The sequence below is a fragment of the Schistocerca americana genome, chromosome 3, assembly GCF_021461395.2.
Source record: "Schistocerca americana isolate TAMUIC-IGC-003095 chromosome 3, iqSchAmer2.1, whole genome shotgun sequence".
Classification (NCBI taxonomy): Eukaryota; Metazoa; Arthropoda; class Insecta; order Orthoptera; family Acrididae; genus Schistocerca; species Schistocerca americana.
In genome coordinates this window covers 875,004,428-875,029,699 of record NC_060121.1, presented here as the reverse complement: position 1 = coordinate 875,029,699, position 25,272 = coordinate 875,004,428, and the positions used below count along the sequence as shown (strand labels likewise).

At 44.3% G+C, this 25,272-nt stretch overlaps 1 long non-coding RNA gene across 1 annotated transcript in view; it reads right to left on the bottom strand.

Moving 5' to 3' along the window:
• LOC124607379 overlaps nt 1-25,038 on the bottom strand; it is a 392,833-nt gene extending 367,795 nt beyond the window's left edge. The window contains exon 1 of the long non-coding RNA XR_006978822.1: nt 24,851-25,038. This is a non-coding gene — a long non-coding RNA (uncharacterized LOC124607379). The remainder of the gene's footprint in view (nt 1-24,850) is intronic.
• Nucleotides 25,039-25,272: the final 234 nt, after the last annotated feature.

The following is a 25,272-nucleotide window of genomic DNA, read 5'->3' as shown; positions in this document are numbered from 1 at the left end:
TGGAAAATGAACGTCTCCTCTATAAAAATCAACATGGATTCCGCAAACAGATATCCTGCGAAACTCAGCTCGCTCTGTTCCTTCATGAAATTCACAGCGCAGTGGACAACGGCGCTCAGGTTCAGGCCGTGTTCCTTGACTTCAGTGAGGCATTTGACATCGTCCCGCATTCCTGTTTAATGAAAAAAATACGAGCTTACTGAGTATCGGAGCAGGCCTGCGATCGGATTCAAGACTTCCTTGCAGATAGAACTCTTAACGGAACAAAATCGACAGATGTAAAGGTAATATCCGGAGTACAGGGAAGTGTGATAGGACCGTCGCTGTTACAACATATATCAATGACCTAGTAGAAAGCATCGGATGCTCTCTCTCTGGCTCTGAGCTCTATGGGACTTAACATCTGAGGTCATCAGTCCCCTAGAACTTAGAACTACTTAAACCTAACTAACCTAAGGACATCACACATATCCATGCCCGAGGCAGGATTCGAACCTGCGACCGTAGCAGTCGCGCGGTTCCGGACTGAAGCGCCTAGAACCGCTCGGCTACCGCGGCCGGCCATCGGATGCTCTTTAAGGCTATTCGCAGATGATGCAGTTGTCTGTGCCAAAGTAGCTACGGCAGAAGATAGAAAGAATTTGCAGAACGGCCTGCAAAGAACTGATAATTGGTGCAGGCTGTGGCAGATGACTCTGAACGTAAATAAATGTAACACGTTGCGCCTAGATAGGAAAATAAATCCACTACTGTACAGCTACACTATTGATGGCAAACAGCTGGAGACAGCGTCGGACGTAAAATAAGTAGGCGCAACTATCCAGAGCGTTTACCTGGCGAGAGAGCGTTACGGAGATGCTAAACAAGCTCCACTGGCAGAAGTTGTGCATCACGGATATTTAATATTGAAATTTCGGGACAGCACTTTTCAGGAGGAGTCGGACAACATATTAGTCCCCCCCCCCTGCGCCCCCCCCCCCCCCTCACAAACATCTCGCATACTGACCACGAAGAGAAAATTCGAGAAATTAGAACCAATACAGAGGCTTACCGACAATAATTGTTCCCGCGCACTATTCGCGAGTGGAACAGGATTGGAGGGATCATAAAGTGGTATCGAAAGTACCCTCCGCCACACGCGATTAGGTGGCTTGCGGAGTATGATGTAGATGTAGATTCGTGAGGAGATGAGCTAATAAACTTTGAGTTAAGACACTCGACACTCGTGGCTGTCATGTCGACCATTTGAAGTGCAAGGCAGTTTGCTTGGCGACGGCACTATAAATTTCTAACGTTCTGCAACGTCGGTCCTCTTTTATTGGCGTTCCAGAGAGTTGCTGCATCGTCGGCTTTACGGATGTAGTTGGAATGTAGGGTTGTCGTTGTCTGACCAGTCGCGGTTGGTGAATGACTTTGCTTCGGTAACGAAGGTAACAGGAAACCGCAGAAGACATGGAGGCGGCAGTGCCGGAAGAAAGTGAGCTGGCGGCGTTCCTGCGGCCTGCGACTGCGTTACGTGCGAGGGAAGCGACTTTCTCCAGGGCACGCGGAATGTCAAAGGCCACGTTTCGCACCGCACCGCTCCGCTACCGAAGGCTGGCGCTCGCCGCCGCGTCGCGCTGCGCTGGAGAAACCGCCTCCAGCCGCCTCCACGCCGCATCGAGATGCCGCTGCCGGCTTTCTGTTTCGGCGAGGCAGCGCTGCTCGATACGGTAGTAAGGCGTCTGCAGACATCCGGGAGCGGAGCGGTTCGCTTCGGCGGAAGAGAAGCGCAACGAATGTTCAGCGCCGCGGCTCGCAAGCACGTCACCTGCTGTACGTAGGCAGACAACACCACACAAAACAAACACCTCTACAACCTCCGGACATCATATCACCAACTCCGTACCTCCACCCCCACTTCCTTTCATGCGACCTACGAACAGTACAATTTACGGCGCACGTCACGTGATCACCTCGCGTGAAAAATAGCACACTTCACTGACATGCTATATCCTGCAAACAGTACGTGCAGGTCAATAGGTAGAGCCAGTAGAATGAAATTTTCACTCTACTGCGGAGTGTGCGCTGATATGAAACTTCCTGGCAGATTAAAACTGTGTGCCGGACCGAGACTCTAAATCGGGAGCTTTGCCTTTCGCGGGCAAGTGCTCTACCAACTGAGCTACCCAAGCACGACTCACACCCCATCCTCACAGCTTTACTGGGTTACTGGCGGAATTAAAGCTGTGAGGACGGGGCGTGAGTCGTGCTTGGGTAGCTCAGCTGGTAGAGCACTTGCCCGCGAAAGGCGAAGGTCCTGAGTTCGAGTCTCGGTCGGGCACACAGTTTTAATCTGCCAGGAAGTTTCAGGTAGAGCCAGTTTTCATAGCCTTCCGAGAAGCGTTCGATATTGCCACACCGTTGACTAAGGACAATGACGAGGCCATATGGAGTATCTTCGTAGATATGCGATCGGTTCGACGATTTTAACAGAAGCTAGTACATTAATGATCGGCAAATGTTCAACTCAAACAAAACCAACATCGGGTGTGCCTCAAGGGAGGATAACCGAGCTACTAATTGTCTCAGTCTTGTCAGATGGGGATCAGCAGCACTATCATACTGTTGGAAAACCGTGCTACTGTCTATAGAAAGCCGGCCGCTTTGGTCTAGCGGTTCTAGGCGCTCAGTCCGGAACCGCGGGACTGCTACGGTCGCAGGTTCGAATCCTGCCTCGGGCTTGGGTGTTTGTGATGTCCTTAGGTTAGTTACGTTTAAGTAGTTCTAAGTTCTAGGGGACTGATGACCACAGATGTTAAGTCCCATAGTGCTCAGAGCCATTTTGTCTATAGAAAAGTGCAGTGATTTGTCGACCATAAGGAAAGGATGTGAAACTTTGACAATAGAAAGAAGAAGAGAGAAGACTGCTAGAGGCCCTGGAGATGTGGTGCTATAGAAGGATGATGAAGATCAGCTGGAGAGACAAAGTAACAAATGAAGAGGTGCTTAGAAGAGTATAGGAAACCAGATCTCTGTGGAGGCACATCCAAACAAGAAGAGAAACTTGTAGGGTACATCCTACGACACAATAATGTCATTGGGACAGTAGCAGGAGGAGCTATTGAGGGAAGGACCAATTGAGGGGCGACCAATGATATCATACATGCAACAGATCATGAATGACGTTGGATGTAACACATACGTGGAAATGAAGAGGAAAGTAGACAGAAGAGAGGAATGGCGCTTTGCTGCAAACCAACCTCAGAGAAGAACACTAAAAGAAAGAAAGAAGAAGGAAAGACATGGACAGATTTTTTACTTGCTGTAATCAAATTAATACTCGAAAGAAAGGGAAATAATCCGATACCGGTTGCAAGATTAGTGGCGAACACCTTGAGCACGTTAAATAGTATAAATATTTATAGGTAATACCAGCGAGGGATATGAAATGAGATGCATATGTAAAACCAGTAGTAGAGAAGGCGAATGGAAGATTTGCATTTGCTAGAAACGTCGTGGCAAAATGCACTGCATCTCTAATGGAAGTCACAAACAAGAAGATAGCGCAAAAAATTTGTGGCGGTTCTCCCGCGTTTAGAGCCCTTATAAAGCAGGCCGGGCACCAGAACTTTGCAGAAATCAGAGGGGTTGCTATGATCGTTATAGGTCTGTATAGCCCACAAATTTAAGGTATCTGAGCTCTATGAACACCGTGCGACAGATCTATTGCCAACACTGCGTGCCTCGCGTTGGGACCATCGTGAAGAATAGGCCGCATACAGGGGTACAGGCTTTCGCTCTAGTTTAGTACACGAACGCAATACGAGAGGAGATCGCTAGTACTGGTTCCACCGAGCACTGTAGAATGGCTTACGGAACATAAACACTGTCCGGTCACATGACAACCCGCCAAAAGCCTCAATAACCACCTTGTGAAGTGCCAACCGCTGCGAGACGTGCAGCAAGAGTCAATGAAGTTCTGGAACGTTCCATGCAGACTCCCGTGCCGTGGCCAGCTGCGAGGGGTTTCAATGTCAATAACCTTTGACAACAGCCGTACACTTTAAGATATTTTATTCTAAAAGCAACCAGTTTCGGAAATTCATTCTGCCATCTTCAGGCCCCATACGCTTCTTTCAAATCAACGAACTTATAGCACAGCGCCATAAAACTGGATATTGTGAATCCCAATCGCTGTGCAGATGCTTCATAAGGAGACGTGACAGCAGCTCAAAGGCCTCACGATATCCAGTTTTATGGTGCTACACGATAAGTTCGTTGATTTGAAAGAAGCGTATGGGGACTGAGGATGGAAAGATGAATTGCTCAAACTGGTTGCTTTCAGAATAAAGTAAAATATCTTAAAGTGTACGTCTGTTGATAAAGTTTATTGACATTGGAAAGTACGTGTACCAGCCGATGTCCCATGTTCGTAATCTACATCTAGATCTACGTGATTACTCTGCTACTCACAATAAAGTGCCTGGCAGAGGATTCAATGAACCACCTTCATGCTGTCTCTCTACCGTTCCACTGTCGAACGGCACGCGGGAAAAAACGAGCAGTTAAATTTTTCTGTGCGAGCCCCGATTTCTCTTACTTTATCGTAATGATCATTTCTCCCTACGTAGGTGGGTGCCAACAGAATGTTTTCGCAATCGGAGGAGAAAACTAGTGATTGAAATTTCATGAGAAGATCCCGTCTCAACGAAAATCGCCTTTGTATTAATGATTGCCATTCCAATTCACCTATCATGTCTGTGACACTATATCCCCTATTTCGCGATAATACAAAACGAGCTGCCCTTCTTTGTACTTTTTCGATGTCATCCGTCAGTCCCACCTGATGCGGATCCCACAGCAATACTCCAGAATAGGGCAGACAGGCGTGGTGTAAGCAGTCTCTTTGGTAGACCTGTTGCACCTTCTAAGTGTTCTGACAATGAATCGCAGTCTTTGGTTTGCTCTACCCACAATATTATCTATGTGATCGTTCCAATTTAGGTTATTTGTAATTGTAATGCCCAAGTATTTAGTTGAATTTACAACCCTCACATTTGTGTGACTTATCGCGTAATCGAAATTCAGCTGATTTCTTTTGGCACTCATGTGAATAACTTCGCACTTTTCTTTATTCAGGGTCGATTGCCACTTTTCGCACCATACAGATATCTGATCTAAATCATTTTGCAAGTCGTTTTGATCGTCTGATGACTTTACAAGACGGTAAATGACAGCATCATCTGCTAACAATCTAAGACGGCTACTCAGATTGTCTATGTCGCTAATATAGAGCAGGAAAAATAGAGGGTCTATAACACTTCCTTGGGGAACGTCGGATATTACTTCTGTTTCACTCGATGACTTTCCGTCTATTACTATGAACTGTCACCTTTCTGACAGGAAATCACGAACCAGTCGCACAACTGAGACGATACTCCGTAGGCACCAACAGAGACCTTCCGATTATTGTCGCAGGCCGCGATACGATATTACAGCCGCTAGCTACAGTATCGTATTTATCCGCCGACACCGGCCAAGCGACTTTCAATGACAATGTCTTCCTCTACGGCAATACACGTAACGGATGAACGAGTGCTGGTTGTAGACTCACGGTTGACGACATATGGACGTTTGGATCTGACTGGGAGGTATGCTCGGATGCCACAGTGCTAAGGCGACCGCTTGCGATAAGCGGGAAATTCAGGTTCGAGTCCCGGTTCTGCAAAAATTTTCGCTGTCGTCGTCCCATTATACAGCTGCTGGTTGCCCGCAGTGGCAACTGCGAATACATTTCATTTCATACATTGTTGTAGGTGTCTGCTTTCAGACGTTATACGCCGTACACACAAAAGGCCTTACGTGACAAGGCGCATAAAGCAGAATTCATTTCAAAAGGCCATCTTTTGCCACACAGTTGCGGTACTGGCGTGCACGTTCAGGCCTTCGTCGCTGACGAACAGCAGTCAGCACAGTCATGAAGCAGGCGCCTATTGCAGTGGCCCACGCGCAGCTACGTTCGCTAAACGGTCGTTGACACGGTCAGTTGTTCAACAGTGCAGGCCTGTTCGCCCGTACACATATCCGCAGCCGTCGTTCCCACTTGTCACCTGTGACCCGTGGTGCAGGGCAGTTGCCTTGGCGCCGGTTTTCGATAGCGCCATTTTGCCAAGCACAGTATATTATACAGCACGCAAACAGTTCACAAACTTAACCATTCCGGAAATGCTTCATCCTTGGCCCGAAAGCCAATCATCATGCCCTTTTGTACGTCATGTAAATCGCTGCTTTCCGCATTACGATTAAGACTGCATGGTTTTTTCGCACTCTCCCGCCCTCCCCCCTCCCCCCCTCAAAGATAGCCTTCTCTTTAAGGGGGGTAGGACGTCAAACGGGCCGGCTTGGAGCAGGAGAGGCATCACAGGACATTTTCATTTCCAGTGTCTATACTTTTACAAATAAATTCATAAAACTTTGTCAGCATCACCAGGCAGGATTCAGGATTCACACTCATTGCAGTGGTATTCGGAAACATAACAAAATAAATTCTTTTTACGTGTGAAATTTCATCTTTTTTCACTTACTAATGGCTGCATTTGTTGCTACAGGTACACTTTTCTTCATAAGTTAGAGATTCTTCGATGAATTTTCCACATCATACATACCATGCTCACAAGTGTATGAAACTCTAGAATTTATTTAATTTATGAAAAAACGAATGAACTGTTATATTTTAAACTTCATGTTTAGGAAAAACACTAATTCTATAGTCAATTACCTCACATTTTACCACATTTTAATAGATTTCGAAAATTTAGAGTTTCATACACCTTTAAGTATGATTTGTATGCTGTGCACAATTCATCGAAGAAGCTCTCTTGCTTATGAAGAAAAGTGTACCTATAGCAACAAATACTGCCATTAGTAAGTGAAAAAAATGATGAAATTTCACATGAAAAAAAATTTATTTCGTTATGTTTTCGAACTTCCACTGCTATGAATGTGAATTCTGAATCCTTCCTGGTCATGCTGACAAAGTTTTATGATTGTTTTTTTTTTTTTTGTAAAAGTACAGACAGTGGAAATTAAAATGTCCTGTGGTGCCTCTCCTGCTCCAAGTCGGTCCGTTTGACGACGTCCCAATCCCCTTAAGAACATAGTAACCAAGCCATTTCAGTAAGCATTCCTCGAGAGGCGGGAACTCACCTTGAAAGGTCCGCTTGGCCCTTCGTACGATACGATTTCAGCAGTCCGATGGTTCGACAGTGTTGAGGGCAGAATCCCAAAACTTTTCGGTACATCCTTTCTTTGGTTCACTTTACACCTCTCGACCTCAACAACTTGCCTTTTTTCTGCGAAAAGTCTAACACTTACGCTTCTCGGAAGTCATTTTTAGAACTCAGTTACGTACTGTTATACGTTGCACATCGTTGAAGTGCTGCGAAGAGCTGAATTATCAGACAAGTAAGGAAGTACTTCACGTGGCTCTTTCCCACGGCGCTGTTAGGTGATCTACGTAAACACTTCACAACCCGAATTACGCTTCGTGGCAGGAGTAATTTCCTGTAGGTCAGTATTTCTTCACAGATTCCCTGTTCCATTAGCCAATGGTGCGAGGGTGGGAGATTGTCGCAGTATCTTCCTATAACGTGTGGAAGAAAACGATATATTGTCACTGTAAAATGGATACAATCGTCCACCTTCAGGTAAAGTGACGGGTAGAGACCTTTGGAGAAAAGAGAACCACTTGTATGAATATCAAGAGCTCAGTTGGAAATCCAGTTCTAAGCAAAGAAGGGAAAGCAGAAAGGTGGAAGGAGTATATAGAGGGTCTATACAAGGGCGAAGTACTTGAGGACAATATTCTGGAAATGGAAGAGAATGTAGATGAAGATGAAATGGGAGATACAATACTGCGTGAAGAGTTTGACAGAGCACTGAAAGACCTGAGTAGAAACAAGGCCCCGGGAGTAGACAACATTCCATTAAAACTACTGACGGCCTTGGGAGAGCCAGTCCTGACAAAACTCTACCATCTGGTGAGCAAGATGTATGGGACAGGCGAAATACCCTCAGACTTCAAGAAGAATATAATAATTCCAATCCCAAAGAAAGCAGGTGTTGACAGATGTGAAAATTACCGAACTATCAATTTAATAAGCCACAGCTGCAAAATATTAACGCGAATTCTTCACAGACGAATGGAAGAACTAGTAGAAGCCGACCTCGGGGAAGATCAGATTGGATTCCGCAGAAATACTGGAACACGTGAGGCAATACTGACCTTACGACTTGTCTTAGAAGAAAGATTAAGGAAAGGCAAACCTACATTTCTAGCATTTGTAAACTTAGAGAAAGCTTTTGACAATGTTGGCTGGAATACTCTCTTTCAAAGTCTGAAGGTGGCAGGGGTAAAATACAGGGAGCGAAAGGCTATTTAGAATTTGTACAGAAACCAGATGGCAGTTATAAGAGTCGAGGGGCATGAAAGGGAAGCAGTGGTTGGGAAGGGAGTGAGACAGGGTTGTAACCTCTCCCCGGTGTTATTCAATCTTTATATTGAGCAAGCAGTGAAGGAAATAAAAGAAAAATTCGGAGTAGGTATTAAAATCCATGGAGAACAACTAAAAACTTTGAGGTTCATCGATGAAATTGTAATTCTGTCAGAGACAGCAAAGGACTTGGAAGAGCAGTTGAACGGAATGGGCAGTGTCTTGAAAGGAGGATATACGATGAACATCAACAAAAGCAAAATGGGGATAATGGAATGTAGTCGAATTAAGTCGGGTGATGCTGAGGGAATTAGATTAGGAAATGAGACACTTAAAGTAGTAAAGGAGTTTTACTATTTGGGGAGCAAAATAACTGATGATGGTCGAAGTAGAGAGGATATAAAATGTAGACTGGCAATGACAAGGAAAGCGTTTCTGAAGAAGAGAAATTTGTTAACATCGAGTATAGATTTAAGTGTCAGGAAGTCGTTTCTGAAAGTATATGTATGGAGTGTAGCCTTGTATGGAAGTGAAACATGGACGATAAATAGTTTGGACAAGAAGAGACTAGAAGCTTTTGAAATGTGGTGCTACAGAAGAATGGTGAAGATTAGATGGGTAGATCACATAACTAATGAGGAGGTATTGAATAGAATTGGGGAGGAGTTTATGGCACAACTTGACAAGAAGAAGGGACCGGTTGGTAGGACATGTTCTGAGGCATCAAGGGGTCACTAGTTTAGTATTGGAGGGCAGCTTGGAGGGTAAAAATCATAGAGGGAGACCAAGAGATGAATATACTAAGCAGATTCAGAAGGATGTAGGTTGCAGTAAGTACTGGGAGATGAAGAAGCTTGCACAGGATGAAGTAGCATGGAGAGCTGAATCAAACTAGTCTCAGGACTGAAGACCACAACAACAACACTTCTGAAACCGTCCAGTGCGAAAGAGTCAGTGAGCAAACCTGTTCGAAAACGCCCAGCCGATCATTACTTCACCTAGTACCGCGCGACAGTCGCCATCACGTCAGAGACGGAAAGCCCTTGGCCAGCTGTACAAGGCAACAAGTCCAGCTCGGCTAGAGTTCGGTCACGCGTGACAAGGAATTTCCCACTTTCCCAGGTCTCTTCCCGTTATGTCCTGCCAGAACAGGCCTCTAAGCCCGACAGAACTATGCCACTGTCAGAGCCCGTAATGGCGCCACTAGCCGGGGCAGCCTGCTAGTCAAGAAATGCTAGCCGCTAGAATTTGGCCAAAAACAGGAATATGCACAGGAGCCGTTACCACCGCCTCTTTGGCAAGTTCTACGAATCCTTCGCTGAATTTCGACTTCCCCTGCCTACGCAGGAGTGAGGGCGTGTGACAAACCTGTGGTGGCCTTCGCTCTTCTCCTGCTTGCGGGAGAAAGCGTGTCCAGGGTCGCTATATGGTTGCCTGAAGAGCTATTGTGAAGGGCGGGAGATCTGGCTATCATCCCCTAGCGGCACAGTTGGAAAAACTACTAGGGGATGTCCCCAGGGTTCCGTCTTAGGTCCCCTGTTCTGGGACATCCATATGGAACCACTTTTAGATAGTTTGCAGCAGAGTGAGGAAGTGCTAGAGGTGATAGCCTACGCAGATGATCTCTTTCTGCTGGTCGGCGGCCGGAGCCGCGAAGACATCGAGCCAAAAATAGACAGAGCTATGACCAAATTGCAACTGTGGTGTACAAATACTAAGATGTCGATTTCACCAACAAAAATCAACGTACTTATTGCTGAAGGGACAGTTAGTAAGGAACCCTACAGTTAGAATTGGAGGCTCACCAGCTATAAGACAAGAGACTCGCTACTTGGGCGTCATCATCGATGAAAGGTGGAACTTCGGAAGGCGCATTGAGTCCGTAACCCAAAAAGCACTACAAGTACTCAACAACTTTATTTCCATTGGGCACAAACGATTTCACCTTCCACCACACCTAATCAAGCTATATCACAATAGTATACTAACTTCAATAGTGGGTTACTGATCTGGAGTCCGGGCACACAGGCTCACAAGGGTGGTGCCTCCCATGGCAGTGAGAAGAGCACAAAGAAACATGCTGTTAAGATCTATGGGGGCGTACAGAACATCCCCAGGAAGTGCCCTATTAGTAATAATGAGGCTCTGTCCTCTAGATACAAAAATAGGAGAACAAGCAGCATGGTATTGGGTTAAGAAGGGGAACAAGATGAAACTAGAGAATATCCTGGGAGCTCTAGTGAGGGACAAGGGGGAAATACGAAGAAGGGGTGAGGACTTATGTGGTTTGTGGGATTAAAGGGACCACATTGCTACGGTCGTCGGTCGAGGACTTACGGCAGGAATCTTGGGAAACGGATGAATCTGGCAGAACCTTTGGATTCCCGCCAAATGTTAAAGAAAGGTTAGGCATGAGGTATTTCGAGCCAACACGGGGTCTAATACACTTTCTCACTGGTCATGGGCCGTAAAAAAGGCTACACCTGAGTGTGACTGTGGCGCTTCGGAGGGCACTCCCGACCATGTGGTTTACGAGTGCCCCCTTTTCGATGATGTAGCAGTGACATTAAGATACCAACTTCCACATAACAATACATATGACCTATTAAGACATGAAGAGACTTTTGAAACCGTAAACAGTTTGGCAAACAAGGTATCACGGAAAGTACTGACAGCATACATGAGGGACTTTCATGACTAGAGACAAACACTGAACGCGTCCTAGTACCCTGATCCTGTACCGCCTGTGCGTGGACAGATCGACTTTTAGTTGTAATCCGCCACGTGCAGGACTAGTGGGACCTGGGTACACTCATTTCAGACTAAGACAGCACCGGAATTGACGTAGGTTAGTACAGTAGTTAGTAGCATTAGATATAGATATAAAGTTAGGAACCTGCAGCGACAAGCAATTTTGGCCTGCCCAGTGTCAGGGGCACGCTCATCGGGATTAACTCGATGGTTCAAATGGCTCTGAGCACTATGGGACTTAACATCTATGGTCATCAGTCCCCTAGAACTTAGAACTACTTAAACCTAACTAACCTAAGGACATCACAGAACACCCAGTCATCACGAGGCAGACAAAATCCCTGACCCCGCCCGAATCGAACCCGGGCGCGGGAAGCGAGAACGCTACCGCACGACCACGAGATGCGGACGATTAACTCGATGAGCAGGGCCTTTAAGTAGGTTTATATCTATGCTGACACCTGTAACGCTGCAGGCAGTTAGGAATTAACAAGTAGGTACGAAAACTAATAATTAGCTAGTAGCGTATAGATTAATAACTGTAGTCTGCCTATTAACCTGTACTGTTACACTGTCTGTAGCTCATAATAATAAACCTTGTATCATTGTAATAACAATAATAATAGTTGCTGAAATATATAACACTGTAGTAATATTACGACCCACTAATCACTAAGGTGGTGGGTTGATTTTGTATAAACATTATAGATGTTATTAATGAAGGTTTTTTTTGTACAAAAAAAAAAGAGTGGGCGCTGGATTACGGTCCAACGTCCCGTCGGCGGCGTCACAAGATACTGACCGCAACTTCGGATAGGAGAAGAGTAGGGCAAGCAATCAGTAGCGCCCTTTCAAAAGAACCAGCTAAGCATTAGCGGTAACGAGCGTTTTCACCCGTGCAGGTACCCTTGTGTATTAGCCACATGCGGATGTTGCACGATCAGCCAACGGGGCGCATGTAGCGGTGTGTCTAATTCGTGCGCAAGCGCAGGAGTCTCGCCATTCCGGGCGGGGGAGACACCTGCGACAATCGCGCGCATGTCCGCAGTGTTTTGTTTTCTGAGTCTCGTCGCTAAAAAGCTTCATTTTTTCACCCGCAACCTAATTTGCCTTTCCGTTAGTGGTCTAACGAGAAACACGTGGAATTCCGAAAGTATTATCTGTGCTTATGCTTTTCACGTGTGTACTACCGGATGGAATGGAAGCTCTTAATCGGTTTTTAGATCGTTTTAACTGTCTTAATCCACGCATCAAATTTTCGATAGAAATTGAAAAAGATGGCAAATTACCTTTTTTGGATGTTCTAGTGCGCAAAAAAAGAAAATGGTAACTTGGGACATGGCGTATACTATACACCCACACATACGGACTGCTATCTTCATTCTATGAAATGTCTCACCACATCAGCGCATGAGAGTTCTACGTACGTTGGTCAACAGAGCTTATGCCATCTCTGATTCCGAAAATTTGACATAGGAACTGGATCATCTTAGGTTGTCTTCACGCTCAACGGATATACCGACCATCAAATTAATCGTGGTTTTCAGTTTGGACCATAAAGTGAACTAGCACCGGATACTAGTAAATCGGTTGCTTTTCTACCCTTTGATGGAAGTATTTCATCAAAAATTTCTAGAATTCTCAGGAAATATGATATTGAAAGTGTTGTTTTGCCTTTTGCAACGACTAGAGCCCCGTTTGGATCTGTTATAGATGATTTGGGACTGAGAATACTGGAGTTCATAAAATTTCCTGTCATTGTGGAAGGGCCTATATTGGACAGACTATTCGCACTGTTCATGACCGATGTTTGGCACATCAACGTCACATACATTTGCTTCAGCCTGAAAAATCTGCCGTCGCCGAACATTGTTTTGAAGGGCATAACTTGTCGTTTGAAGAGACGTAAATTATTGCTCCGGCTTCTCGTTACTGGGATTGTGCGCTCAAGGAAGCCATCGAAATACGATTATCTGATGACATTATTAATAGAGATAAAGGTTTTCCTTTAAGCAAGATATGGGACCCTATTTTATCTGAAATAACAACGGTCTGGTTTTCGACCCACTACATTTTAATTTGCGATTTATCACTTGCCCCAGTTTCTACCGCCGCCGGCGATGGAATTCTTCGCTTCGCAGGTTGCAGCTGCTCCACTTCTGAAAATGGCGGCCAGATGGATTGCCGAAATATCGTGTAGTCCGGCAGCATACCCGTGAACAGTATAAACATATTAGACGCCGGCAAGAGCACTATCTGTGCTTTTCCTTATTTGAGAACAGACAAACGTAAAGACACTTCATTTCCTCGAAACTAAGGGCAACAAATAAGACAACACTGAAATCGTGCATGGTACTGTAGAAGCAGCACATGATAGACATCTAAAGCCCTAGACACTGCGTGAAGTTCCACCTCCTTTCAATGTCACGTGCGGCATTGTACAACTCTTCTCTTGAATTTAGAGGTTAAAGCTGAAGGGAAGATACTAATAAATCTAAGTGCTTTTGTCGGAAACAAGACCTTTCCTCATAACGCACAACACACACGCATGGACAATGTGACTGGCGTATATACGAGGTTAATCAGGAGGAAACGTACATGCTTTCACGGATGATATTTCTGGTGATTCTGAATAAAAAAAAAAACTTCAAATGAACGTATGTCCTTTACTTAACCGTATACGACATATAACTGTCTGAAAAATCACGGACGTTAGTCGCATGTCCTTCGCCAGTACTCACACATGCAAATATAACCAAAGCGACATTTGGATACGTAGTCTTGCCTTTGCCGACCATTTCATCGCGCGTTGTGAGGTATTATTGGTGACCTCCTTACGGGTGCAGCTGTTGTAGACAGCCGCCTTAATGGAGTACAGTATCTCTGCTTCAAAATTTGTTACCAGAATACTCCTTTGGCCACACGACGTCGCACTTTCAGCACGGGGGAGCCCCTGCACATTCCGTACGGCCAGTGACACAGTAGTACAGTGCCTCACTGAAAACTATCCTGGACGTTGGCTCCGTCGCCATGGAGTCATTTCTTGGCCACATAGGTCGCCTCATTAGATTTCTGTTTGTAGGGTTGACTTAAGAGCTATGATGTTTAGTTTGTGCGGCACTCAACTGCGCGGTCATCAGCGCCCGTAGTAAGTCCCAATATTTACACAGTCCAATCTAGCAATTTTAGCGAATGATGATGAAATGATGAGGACAACACGAACACCTAGTACCCAGGTAGAAAATCTCTAACCCGGCCGGGAATCGAATCCGGGACCCCTTGATCCGGAGGAGGAGGAGGAGATTAGTGTTTAACGTCCCGTCGACAACGAGGTCATTAAAGACGGAGCGCAAGCTCGGATGAGGGAAGGATGGGGAAGGAAATCGGCCGTGCCCTTTCAAAGGAACCATCCCGGCATTTGCCTGAAGCGATTTAGGGAAATCACGGAAAACCTAAATCAGGATGGCCGGAGACGGGATTGAACCGTCGTCCTCCCGAATGCGAGTCCAGTGTGCTAACGTGATCCAGAGGCAGCAACGCTACCCACTTTTTCACTTTTTTCATTTTGTTCGATATAGTTGGTAGCGTTTGGTCTGGGCGGACGTCACAAGACATCCGTTCAAGTTGATCGTTGATTCCTTTACTCAGTTTTTTTTTCTGACCGAATACGTTGAGCTTCTACTAGACCCCGAACTGCTGACTCATTAAGAGCGAAATCCACAAGCACAGAGTGGACGCGCAGGAGGAACTCTTATTTTACATGATTTGAAATGGCTCAATTATATTTTTCTTTTCTTTCTTAGTCTGCAGAAGTTAATTTGAAAATGGGAAATAATACTGTTATTACGAGCGAAGGACTCTCATGCTATATAGACTTATAATAATGCTGATTAAATTTATATCTTCGAGAGTAATACAAGAAAGAAAATGTCATTTTTGTGTCACTTGTTTTTACACTTTTCTTGTTATCTTTTCTTATGTTGTTGTTCTTGATTTTTCGGTAGGAACATATGGCCCATGTAAGTCTACTTATTGAATAATAAGTTATGATGGAAAGGAATCTATTGCTTTATGATTTTTTATTTTAATCAAAACATTACATTTTAATAGCTCATCTCATGGAAGAACTGGTGAGTTATTGTGGTCAGAATTAGTCGGCGTGGTTGCGAACTGTCCAGCCTCCACAGTGGCCATTTCATTAAAGTAATTATTACTCACATACATTACATAGAACCTGCTTCTCTTGTATCGACGAAGTCTGATTTGCAATTGCGAACAGAAACTGGTGCACATATAATTTTTAAATTTAACGGTCATTCGGTTTTGTTTAACGAAGCCTGTTAATTCAAAAGAAAATACTCTGCGTTCAAGTTACTAATTTACAGCGTGAGGAATAGGTAGTATGCCGTAAGACATCTGTAATGAACAATTTCAACGAAATTGTCTTTCTCATCGATTTGACGAGCGTTTTATGTGACCCGATTTTGGACATCGTTTGGTCAGAAAGATTTTCGTAATTTTTTTTCTCTGTTCATATCACATACAACGGGCATTACAGCGTGTGCTCAAGTAAAGGTCCGTACGAACGAGATAGATAGCAAGACAGCAGCTGTCTACAAGAGCATCAAAAGGCATTGCAGTTGACGGTGGACCTTTTGACATCTTTTCTCGTAAAATTTACACATTCAAACAAAACATTACATCACAATGTTTCACTCATCACCCGCGTTCGTCCTGCCTGCCATTGTTTTCGCTAGTTTCCTCGGAAATTGTTAAGAACAGGACATATGTTCATACGACTTTTGTTTAGAATCACTAACATTACCACCCTTCAAAGTGTCTACCTTGCCTCCTGACTTACCCTGTATAAACAGTAATGTGTTCTCTTTTCAGTTCTTCCTTTCCGTGTATCTTCACAGTGTTGTATGTTCAGTAACACGTTTCGCATATTCCGAAACTATTTATTAAACGTTAAGCATGATCTAAGTGTTTTGTTTCCCGGACACAGAAACTTTAGTGGCTATCAACGTAGCTTAAAGTAGGTTTCTGAGGATTTCACCAGAGGCTTAAAAACTTCTGGGACGGTAGATTCCGATGTAGTGGACGTCTTGAATTCCAACTTTAAAACGGAATAATCTCCTCTGGAAGCAAGAATGTGCCTGAGCTAAGATACTTACCACTAATACAGCGTCTCTGTTGTATTTTCTTACTGGCCCAACTGTATTATGTGTTACTTCGAAATCACGAGCACAATTATTAAACACAATATTCATTGCCATTTTTCTCTCTTCTGTCATCGCCACACAAGCATCAATTGTTCCAGCAAATGGGCATCTTTCTACGAATTCGCTTGTGTCCAAAACATACAGGCTGCGGCGCCTGTCACTAGAACGAACTCAGGATCCGCTGATGTCGATAGAGGCGTGACCCTACACGCATGCCTCTTGTTGCGTCTGAGACAACGGGTGTAACACAGCTTTAACGGGTTTATGGCCCCAAAACCATTCACAACAACGCAAATAAATATATGCATGCGGTGTAACCACCTGCATGATATATCTCTTACAAATCTAAGGAGGGTAATGACAAACTTCACACGTTAACAACTTAAAATGTACAAGGTATATCATACCTACGTTCTGTGATTGAGGATACAGATCCGTCTGTCAGGCAAACACTCAAATGCGCCGCTTGAACGCCTATAGGGCATGCGCCCGGATTGATTGATCGTTATACAATGAATTTTCGATGCGCTAAGGGCCGTCATCATAATTAGGTTACTCCTGCTGACTGACGCACACACACTCAAACATGCGTTAACATTTCAATATTCGGGCCTCGCACAATTTTTGAAGGCAGTAAGTTCAACGTAAATTAAAGAAGCTGCCCCTCTCCCTTCAAGGTATCAAGGTGTTTGACAAGAATATCTATGTCATTAAATATAAATTTCATGCTAATCGGCCGGCCGCGGTGGCCGTGCGGTTCTAGGCGCTGCAGTCCGGAACCGTGGGACTGCTACGGTCGCAGGTTCGAATCTTGCCTCGGGCATGGATGTGTGTGATGTCCTTAGGTTAGTTAGGTTTAAGTAGTTCTAAGTTCTAGGGGACTGATGACCTAAGATGTTGAGTCCCATAGTGGTCAGAGCCATTTGAACCATTTTTTTTCATGCTAGTCAACACATATTTATCAGTTCTAAGAAAAATTCTTAATTACTGAACTTTTATGAAATTATTAATAGAGATCATTTAAATAAAAAACATTACCCATCAAATTTTTCTTCATCTTTGTGTATTTTACTCTTCACAGAAATTTACGACAGCCAGGAAACGAGCACAGGTCACTCACCTAGTGAGCAAGCGCTCTGCCACAGAGCCACACACCATGTCGTAAAATCGACCTTACTTTAGGATATTAAAGACATTCGTAAAACTTAAAATTCATTTTATAAATAATTTTTTGGGGCGCTCTGACTTTTGAGACTGACTGCTGTGTGGCCTCCTTGTAAGTAGTATGCGCTTTCATTAAAACGGACTGGCTTCAATATGTCGGTAGATAGATGTGCAAGGGTTTATCTCACATTATAATAATGGTCACTCCACTGTTGAAAAATGTTTCCATATCTCGAACCCTTTAAGAGCTGCTCATTACACCTTCGTTACATGGTGTACCATTTAATGAGAAAGATGCTGAATAACACAATCCTCGCAGATCCACTGCCACTTGCTCGTTTTTACTGCAATGTACAGGGGATGTAACCGGATTTGAGTCCACTTTCAGCTGTCTCGACTGCGAAAGTAAACTACGTTGTCACGCAACTTTGGTTCACATTATTATTTGTGCACTGGAAAGAATTGAAAATGGACGCAAATTCCGAAACTTCTGTGAAGTAAAATATGACAAACAGGTTGCAGCGGACGCAGTAGGTCTCTGCACAGCACAGTTAAGTACAAGAAAAATACTATTTCATACATAGGTCACTGTGTTAGCTAAGGCACGCAGACTCTCGATAAAATAAGAAACGGAGCTCGAAGCAGTACATGCATTACAATAATACGCACAAAGTTGCACTGCAGCAAATAAAATTCTACTATTAGAGTTGCCTTACCTCTCGGTAGAATTCACTGATAGCTCGACTGGCGGAAATTTACGTCGCCGAAATCTCATCGCCAGAGGGCGAAAGACGTAAAAGTCGATTTTAATTCTAACGAAGAAGTAAATAAAATTAAAAATTACCGTCTCACACAATACAGGACAATCATTTCTCGTCGCCATTTACCCAAGAATTGTGAGTGATATTGCTTATTGCCATACGATTATCAGCATTGTAGTCTGGTACTTCTGCAATTGGAATACATCAAAGAAAAACGGCTCTTTAAATGGTATTACAAAACTTTAGCAACCACGATAATAAAGCCGACAATCAAGCAATAGTTCTCAGGAGTGAAATTCATTTCTGTGGAGTCAAACATTTGTCAAATATTCCGACAAAGCAATAACATCAAATAATAATTAGTCCACAGAGCGTAAGATATTCGACTATAAAAACAAGGAAGCTACGTTTAGCTACGTGATCGTCTCAGACTGACAAATGAATATCAATTCTCAACTGTTTCCATATCAGATTCTAGCAGGCGGTGAGTATTTCGAAAGAAATAGCAGCTGAAGCGATGTAAAGGTTTTTAGATCCCTTACTGTTTCAACTGGAAGTATTTATGCTCAACAGCCTAAACAGCCATTCCACGTACGCTCCATTTCTTAACGAGAGAACATCTCTAGTGAGACATTTGGCACTGATCACAATGCTAGTCTTTCAAAAATTTCAAAAAATTCTGGCTCCCTTATGTTCACGACCGCATTATGTAATAAATTAACAGAAAAAACATTGTAAGTTGCATCAATAAAGCACTCATTCTGTTCGTAGCCGTAGTGAGATTTTTTTTCCCCGAAGGGTATTGCCGCCGTCTACATACTCTTAAAATGTCGAGGGAATACATACTAAGTTCGTTAGCACCATAAAAAGAAAGACTGAAAGAAGACTTATCATAACGGAAGGTCTGTGGCCGGAAACTTTAGAGACAATCATGCACCATGATAAAAGAAATCTGTACTGCCGAGTGAAGTCGCATCATATTCATAAACGTGACTTTTCCTGTTATAGAAGTGACATGTGCACCTGTAATTGATTCAACAACTTTTTATTGTATTGCGATACAAAGGTGCGGATACGGTATGGTTGCTTTATTTTTTACTGTGTATGTATGCATGATTATAAACTGAAGGTGCTCCAGTTAATTGTATATAGACTTTAACTACATTTTGACCTTTTTATTTACTGACAAATTTTTCGTTGTGAAATCTCCATTTTCAGTGTTTACAAGTTTCAGCTGATGATTTCGACAAGGCCTTGTGACACAGTCCTGTCTGAGCAGAACAGCCAGTGCTTCCGTACAACAGTCAGCTGTGGTGATATTTCTGTGCCCAATTACAACCAGCGACGAATTTCACCATGGAGTAACGGTGAAGCAGATTCTCGCAAAATTTACGCATCTTCACCGGGTCATGACGAAAAGCCTTTACAAATATTTGTAAAACTTGACGATAGGGAAACAACTGAGCGAAAGTACTTCCAGAATACAAAAGCGTGCTACACGAATTGTACCCAAAGTTAGTCATAAGAACAGCTTGCAAAGGCTTCTTCAATAACCTGACACCAACTTTACAGCACACATTCATTAATGTCCTCTGTCGTTTTAAAAAATTATCTTTTCTTAAATAGTGTTACAAATGAAAACCCTAGGGCTAAGATGTTCTACAGAGGTTAGGCCGTTACCGTTTACAAAGAAGTCACACGAATACATATGTGTTCAATAGATCATATTAAATGTCTTGAGGGTGGTGTCGATTCTACGGCTGACTTCAACGATTTTCTTTTGGACAGCCCATTGTACTCCACGGAAACTTGAATGTTTTACGATATATTGCAGTTAATATGAGCACTTAAATGCAGTAATATTTCGTAACTCCAAGTCGTATGGAACAACAAGGGAAGGGAAAGCATAAAGGTGGAGGCAGTATACAGAGGGTCTATACGAAGACGATGTACTTGAGGGCAATATTACCGAAATGGAAGAGGACGTAGATGCAGATGAAATGGGAGATATGAGACAGCGTGAAGAATTTGACAGAGCACTGAAAGACCTAAGTCGAAACAAGGTCCCTGCGGTAGACAACATTCCATTAGAGCTACTGAAGGGAGCCAGCCCTGACAAAACTACTATCTGGTGAGCAAGATGCATGAGACAGACGAAATACCCTCAGACTTCAAGAAGAATATAATAATTCCAATTCCAAAGAAAGCAGGTGTTAACAGGTGTGAAAATTACCGAACTATTAGTTTGATAAATCACTGCTGCAAAATACTGATACGAATTCTTTACAGACGAATGGAAAAACTGGTAGAAACCGACCTTGGGGAAAACCAGTTTGAATTCCGTAGAAATGTTGGAACACGTGATGTATACTGATCCTACGACTTATCTTAGAAGCTAGGTTAAGGTAAGGCAAACCTACGGTTCTAGCATTTCTAGACTTGCAGAAAGCTTGTGACAATGTTGACTGGAATACTCTTTCAAATTCTGAAGGTGGCAGGGGTAAAATACAGATAGCGAAAGGCTATTTACAGTTTGTACAGAAACCATATGGCAGTTGCAAGAGTCGAGGGGCACGACAGGGAAGCAGTGGTTGAGAAAGGAGTGAGACAGGGTTGTAGCCTACCCCGATGTCATTCAATCTGTATATTAAGCAAGCAGTAAAGGAACCAAAAGAAAAATTTCGAGTGGGAATTAATGTCCATAGAGAAGAAATAAAAACTTTGAGATTCGCCGATGACATTGTAATTCCATCAGAGACAGCAAAGGACCTGGAAGAGCAGTTGAACGGAATGGACAGTGTCTTGAGAGGAGGATATAAGATGAACATCAACAAAAGCAAAACGAGGATAACGGAATGCAGCAGAATTAAGCTGGGTGATGCTGAAGGAATTAGTTTAGGATATGAGACACTTAAAGTAGTAGATGAGTATTGCTAATTGGGGAGCAAAATAACTGATGATGGTCGAAGTAGAGAGGATATAAAATGTAGACTGGCAATGGCAAGGAAAGCGTTTCTGAAAAAGAAATTTGGAAACATGGAGTATAGATTTTAGTCTCAGGAAGTCGTTTCTGAAAGTATTTGTAATTAGTATATCTATGTTTGGAAGTGAAACATGGGCGATGAACAGTTTAGACAAGAAGAGAATAGAAGCTTTCGAAACGCGGTGTTACAGAAAAATCTAGACCATCAGATGGGTAAATCACGTAACTAAGGAGGAGGTACTGAATAGAATTGGGGAGAAGAGGAATTTGTGGCATAACCTGAGAAGAAGAAGAAGAAGAAGAAGAAGGGATCGGCTAGTGGGACACGTCCTGAGGCATCAAGGGATCATCAGTTTAGTATTGGAGGGAGGCGTGGAGGGTAAGAATCATAGAGGGAGACCAAGATGAATACGTTAAGCAGATTCAGAAGGATGTAGATTGTCGTAGTTACTCGGAGATGAAGAAGCTTGCACAGGATAGAGTAGCATGGACAGCTGCATCAAACCAGTCTCTGGACTGAAAACAACAACATAGAACAAGGCATCCAGAAGTATTTACGAAGTCTCTCTTCCCACGGTCCATGTGCGAATGAAACGAGAAGAAACCCTAAGCTGTGGTTCTGTTGTAAGTACTCTCCACTGTGCACTTCAGTGATACGCGGAGGGTACACGTAAGTATTTCACTTCGAAAAATATGTACATGGTTGACTTCCTTTCACATCTCAGAGACCCTTTTGCGACGTATCTACGAAACGTGATATCTGTAGTTGCATATCCTCTCAGACATTCGTAGAGGTAGACAAAAACCCAAAATACGGGCACCTGACGGTTCATAAGATATTACAAGAGTTGGGTCGCATACTGTGAACAGGTTGCCAGCCCGTTCTACACAGTGCCACGCAGCTGGCCGCCACCAGCTGCAGTGGTAGGACTGCGAATTATGTCCTGCGCCGCAGTAAACAGCGACCCGTGACTCAGGACGAGCGTAGGTGGCGAATTCTCCGTACAGCGACAGTGGCCGCGCGAAGCCCTTGGCCAATCGGCGTTAACTAGTGGAAGCGCGCCGACCGCTACGTGACGTCACAGGACGGGACGGGGCAGCAGCGGCAACCAGCGGTCACGTAGCAACCAGCGGCCCGTCGCACTCTCCGGCTAGGCCGCGCCGAACGCTGGACGAAAAACTGCCGCGTAAACACTGCTACTCTGCGCTCCCCTAACCCCCGACGTCTTAATCAAATGAAGGTCATTTGGACGGACAGACCTACAACGTGGCCGAACACAGACTGCAAGGTGAGTTATGTTTTGAGTTGGCAAAGCCAAAAACGTGTTAATGACAGCCTGTTCTCTACATTCCGTCGTCATCTGATGCGCCCGCGTTTAAAGTACGTGTTTCCCTCTCTGGTCTGATATCTTTAAATCTTTCATATGTTTGAAGGCTCTAAAGAAGAACATTTTCGCTGCATAATTTCATATTCGCGGTATTTTAATACGCATATTTTCATAGTCGCCCTAGTTATTCGTAGTGCTGAGTGTTGTTTATCGTGTCGTTGGTGAAAGCTGAACCATTCCGTCATATTATTGAACTACTTCGGCAGGTTGCTTGCTATATAAACAGAGAGCGGAGTCGTTCTAAATGAGCACGTCATCTTTTTAAGATATTGGGAATGAGACTGTAGACCAACTGCCTATTGTCCTCTGCCTCGGGTTCTTCGACCGACGTTCGTCTGATGATTTTTCTGACGTTTCTCCAGTGGCTGGCATTGTCAAACCTTCCCCCTCCATTGCTGGTGGAGTGAAGCTCTGACAATTTCAGCCTCTCGTGCCGGCGAAACGTCAGAAAAATCATCAGACGAACGTCGGCCGAAGAACCAGAGACATAAGCTAATAGACAGTCTGCCAACATGTGGCCACGAAAGCCTTAACCATTTTGTGTAACCTGTAGACTCATAACTTTTTCATATTTATTGGGACAAAGTGCGTATGAACCACCGCTTTAACGTGCCTCTGGTCCAAACAGAACGCCAGTCACTGTCTTAGTTAGCTTCGCTACACCCCAAACAAACATAGCAATGGCTAACTGTTGTGAGCAGTCCCGCGTTTATGTACAGATATCAAGCGGACAGGACAGATAATTACTACTATCGGTAACTCTGCTATAGCTGCCTCTGTAGAGTTACCTTCCTGTCGATGGACTACTAGTTACGCGAGCAGCAGAGCAGAAAATAATTCTGCACACCCAGCTTACATCAGCATCCCAAACTACCATTAGGTCCCTATCACTCCTTCCATTTCAGAGAAAGAATCAATAATCTGCTCCATAAACCTTGAATCACAATGTGTTTAATAATCTGATGGCACTATTGCAATACAAAGTGATATTGATCGGCGACTCCATAGAGTGCTGTGTGCACAACGACCATATACGTGAAATTAGAAGGAAGGTCAGCGTTGGCCGTAATATTGATGATTTATTGACAGCAAAATCGATTTTCAACCACATAGTGATCATCTTCAGTGCTGTAGTGTACAAATTAAACTCATAGGCACTGGTGTCAAGTTATCAGTAACCAAAGCTATGAAACGATCGTTTCATAGCTTTGGTTACTGATAACATGTCACAAATTATTTCAGCTTTCTGGTCAAATCTTTCACCCCATAGAATATTGCGCTGCCACATCTTCCGCAATGACAAACATTTTCAGTATGGCAAGTTCTTGACGTATCATTTACTAACAGTTACGTCATTGGTGAAACGCATCGTGCCAAGCTAAACATTGCTATTAAAATCGTGACAGGCAGAGATTTGTTTATTTTTTATGTTCGATGTATGGCGCAAAACACTCAGATTCATCTATTAGACAAAGCAGCTATACTGAATTTACCTCTAATGAATAGTGAGTCAGTTACAGACACTCTACACTGCAGATCACTTTGTAGCCGCATTACTTATTTCTTGTCCATATCCACTGACTTTGTCAACACTCTGCCGGACTGTCGCCTTCCAACTTAATCCAAGGCTTGGACCATGGTATAGTTTCTTACCGCAACCAAACGGGATGAGTTGATAGGTCAATATCACTCTGGAACCCAAAATAATGTATATCAACGGATGAAAGCACTCCCTGATAACACCATACTGCCGAAATGGGTTGCAAAAATGAATATTGGTAACAGAACTTGACTAAAACGGGAAACTGTGGTATTTATAAAATCAGTAAACCTCTCATGATCATCCAGTGCCACGTAACACAGGAAAGTTGCTGTCTTACACTGTTTTGGATACACAATGTGAACGGTAGTGACAAGTGTAGTCAGGTACAGCAATCATCCTCCGTTGTTGGCGTAGCGGTTTTCGAGCAGCGACGACCCTGCCACACACATACGTGAGCGAGGCGCGGCCTGGTGTGGAGTGCAGTGGTATGCCGAGCCCGAAGGCAGCCTCTGGAATGCGCGCAGCCTAGCCTAGTCTATCCTGCACCCTGGGTGTACTCACATCAGCGGCTGGAGGATTCTGCGTCGCACCTGCCCCCGTGCAGTTGTCGACCCCCAGACGGTGCTGTCTGTAAACGCACAGCAAGCACTGTACACGGAAACAGCTCGCTACTGCCGACCGGACGTACAAGCGGAGCACACACACGCACGCACACGCAGGCAATGCCACTCGCGGCACCGACAGACTCGGTGTGACCGCCACGCAACGACTGCGCGCTGCTCTGGAGCCGGCGGAGACTGCGCCCGCTTCGGCTGCACTCGGCTGAGGTCGGCTGCGCTCGGCGCGGCGGGCGTTGGCAGCGCACTCTGTCGAGGCGCGCCGTGCAGCCAATGACAGCAGGCGGCGGTCACTGACAGGGAACTCAAGAGCGCAATCCGCCGTCACAGGAGACGGGCGCCGGGACGAAACATTAGCCAGCTTCC